Below are 3,817 nucleotides of genomic sequence, written 5' to 3'. Positions count from 1 at the left end.
CTGTCTATACACACCATCCTATATAACTACTGTCTATACACACCATCCTTTATAACTACTGTCTATACTGTCTATACACACCATCCTATATAACTACTGTCTAGTCACACCATAATATACATAGGTATATGTTTATATTCTGAACTCTGACATTGCTCGTCCTAATATTTCTACATTTATTAATGTAATTTGTTTATTTTTATTTCATGGGGAATTTTTGCGTGTATTGTTTTGTATTGTTAGTTATTACTGCACTGTTGAATTTCGCTACATCCGCTATAACTCCCGCAAACTGACCTGGTGGTTTCCTTGGTTACAGTACAACCTTACGGAAGGAGTGACAACGATTCTGCTTGAAAATAAAAACATGATTTGAAATACAAAGACTATTAAAATGACATATTCGATTTTATATTGACATATATAGGTATTTATTTTTGTTTTTTTATTATTATTATGTCGTGAAAATGTATATTAGTAATATATATTTATATTTTCCACATCAAGTTTTCGGTGCATTTTCCGGTTCCGACAGGCGACGCACATCCGGTGGAGTTTCGACCAATGAGAAGGCGTCGTTTCGTTTGAACCGGGGGAGCGGTACTCTTATCGTTGTTCTGTCTGTTGTTTAAAAACGGAATAAAATACTTATATTTCATCCCGTAACTAAATCAACTAACGTTAGCTAAAAAATTAAATAAATAAAAAGGTGTGATAACGGATACAGACGGAGGGGACGTTTAATGTTTGAGTTTGGTGAGTATTTTATGTTTTTTGGGACGCTAACCTAGTTAGCTGTAACGGTGGGAAATAAACATTGTAACGTTACTCTGTCAACAACAACACACACAAAAAAAGTCAATTATACCGATGGATATCTATGGGGAGACTATTTTAGGTATAGTTAAGCTGACTAGTCATAGTAAAAAAACAAATCACTGAATGTAAAAAGAGTCCGTTTTTTTCCCTCCTCCATATGTTGTTTTGTTGTCGCTAGCTAACGTTACATGAATTGAGAAAAACGGATATAGGATAAGCTTAAGTAACGTTTAGTCCTAATATGTCAACTGGGGCGTATTCATTATGCCAATTCTGTTTTAAAACGTTTATTAAACGGAAGCACATGGAACGAAACAGGGAGGGACCTACCTGAATTTGTCCAATAGAAACCCTCGTTTTTTTTTGTTGCTCAGTTTGGTTCTTAAACGGTACAACGGTACACGTAACGAATACGCCCCGGTCACCGTTATTTATCATTTGACAGTCGGTTCCCGATCTTCTTGTTGGTGAAACTGACCTGAGTAAAGATGAACCGAGCAGGCCAACCGTTGTTCATGAAGACCTACGGCAAACAGAAACGGAAGTTGGAGGCCTGGATCTCCCCTGACAACCGAAAACAGGTTTTCGACACCACCTCTTCCTCTGACCTCTCCATTGCTGAGCCCTCCAACCCCAAACCCCCGGCCAAGAGGTAAGTGTGACCTTGTGCTCCTGAAGAACTAGTGATCTGGGCGTGAAGGCTTTTTCTCCGTTCCTGCTCAGCAGACCAGGGCCTAGATAGATTAGCTCGCTGAATCAGGTGGCGGGTTTAGCTTCTCCTGGATTTGCTTCTAGAACGACTACTATAGTCTAAATGTCTGTAACAGTGATTGGAATTCTAGCTCTCTGTGTGTCTTCTTCTAGAGGTCTTCTCTGCTATCTGTATGTCTTCTTCTATGGTCTTCTCTGCTCTCGCTGTGTTTCTTCTTCTATGGTCTTCTCTGTGTTTCTTCTTCTATGGTCTTCTCTGTGTTTCTTCTTCTATGGTCTTCCCTGCTCTCCTAGTATGTCTTCTTCTATGGTCTTCTCTGCTCTGTGTTTCAGCTTCTATGGTCTTCCCTGCTCTCTCTGTGTTTCTTCTTCTATGGTCTTCTCTGCTCTCTCTGTGTTTCTTCTTCTCTGCTCTCTCTGTGTGTCTTCTTCTATGGTCTTCTCTGCTCTCTCTGTGTTTCTTCTTCTCTGCTCTCTCTGTGTGTCTTCTTCTATGGTCTTCTCTGCAGTTATATGGTCACTTTGCTCTGACTTTGCTCTCACTTTGCTTCTTCTATGTGCTTCTCTCTCTCTCTCTTTATCTCACCATCTCAACTGTGACCCATCTTCCTTTCTTCTGCACTGGTACGAAAACATCCTCTTCCTCTCCTCCCGGCCCCCCTTCCCCTGTTCCAGAGGGAGAAAGACAAGTACAGCAGATGGCAGTAGAGCGACGCGACTAGCTAAGTCCAATGCCCTGTCCTGTCTGAGAGAGAAGGACAGTGACGAAGAGAACATCTTCATTGTCCCTCCTCCTCCTCACACCCAGCAGCAGAGCAACAACGCAGACAGGTCAGACTAGTGGCATTACCTTTCTGGTCTTCAAATGTCTATCTGTATCTATCTGACCTGTCTGTGTGTGTGTGTGTGTGTGTGTGTGTGTGTGTGTGTGTGTGTGTGTGTGTGTGTGTGTGTGTGTGTGTGTGTGTGTGTGTGTGTGTGTGTGTGTGTGTGTGTGTGTGTGTGTGTGTGTGTGTGTGTGTGTGTGTGTGTGTGTGTGTGTGTGTGTGTGTGTGTGTTTGTTTCAGGAAGTCATTGTTGAGGCGTACTGGTAGAAAGGCCCAGCGTATCGTGAGCACCAGTGAGAGTGATGAAGAGTCAACGACCACCAGCCAACCCAACCCTAAACGCTCCACAGCTAGAGACAAGACACACACACAGTCAGACTTTTACATCTTTTATTAATGTAACCTTCATTTAACCTTTATTTAACCTTCATTTAACCTTCAACACAAAAACAGTCAGATTTTTACATGTTTTATTAATGTAACCTTCATTTAACCTTTATTTAACCTTCATTTAACCTTTATTTAACCTTCAACATGCACACAGACTTTTACATGTTTTATTAATTTAACCTTTATTTAACCTTCATTTAACTAGGCAAGTCAGTTAAGAATCAGGGGCAGAATGACAGATTTTCACCTTCAGTTACTGGCCCAACTCTCTAACCACTAGGCTACCTGTCTCCTCTAACCACCAGGCTACCTGCCTCCTCTAACCACTAGGCTACCTGTCTCCTCTAACCACCAGGCTACCTGCCTCCTCTAACCACTAGACTACCTGCCTCCTCTAACCACTAGGCTACCTGCCTCCTCCTCTAACCACTAGGCTACCCGCCTCCTCTAACCACTAGGCTACCTGTCTCCTCTAACCACCAGGCTACCTGCCTCCTCTAACCACTAGGCTACCTGCCTCCTCTAACCACCAGGCTACCTGCCTCCTCTAACCACTAGGCTACCTGCCTCCTCCTCTAACCACTAGGCTACCCGCCTCCTCTAACCACTAGGCTACCTGCCTCCTCCTCTAACCACTAGGCTACCTGCCTCCTCTAACCACCAGGCTACCTGCCTCCTCCTCTAACCACTAGGCTACCTGCCTCCTCTAACCACTAGGCTACCTGCCTCCTCTAACCACTAGGCTACCTGCCTCCTCTAACCACTAGGCTACCTGCCTCCTCTAACCACTAGGCTACCCGCCTCCTCTAACCACTAGGCTAGCTGCCTCCTCCTCTAACCACTAGGCTAGCTGCCTCCTCTAACCACTAGGCTAGCTGCCTCCTCCTAACCACTAGGCTACCTGCCTCCTCTAACCACTAGGCTACCTGCCTCCTCCTAACCACTAGGCTACCTGCCTCCTCTAACCACTAGGCTACCTGCCTCCTCTAACCACTAGGCTACCTGCCTCCTCCTCTAACCACTAGGCTACCTGCCTCCTCCTCTAACCACTAGGCTACCTGCCTCCTCTA

Source organism: Salmo salar, unplaced genomic scaffold, assembly GCF_905237065.1.
Source record: "Salmo salar unplaced genomic scaffold, Ssal_v3.1, whole genome shotgun sequence".
Taxonomy (NCBI): domain Eukaryota; kingdom Metazoa; phylum Chordata; class Actinopteri; order Salmoniformes; family Salmonidae; genus Salmo; species Salmo salar.
The sequence above is the reverse complement of the archived record's forward strand: the minus strand, read 5'-3'. Positions refer to the sequence as shown.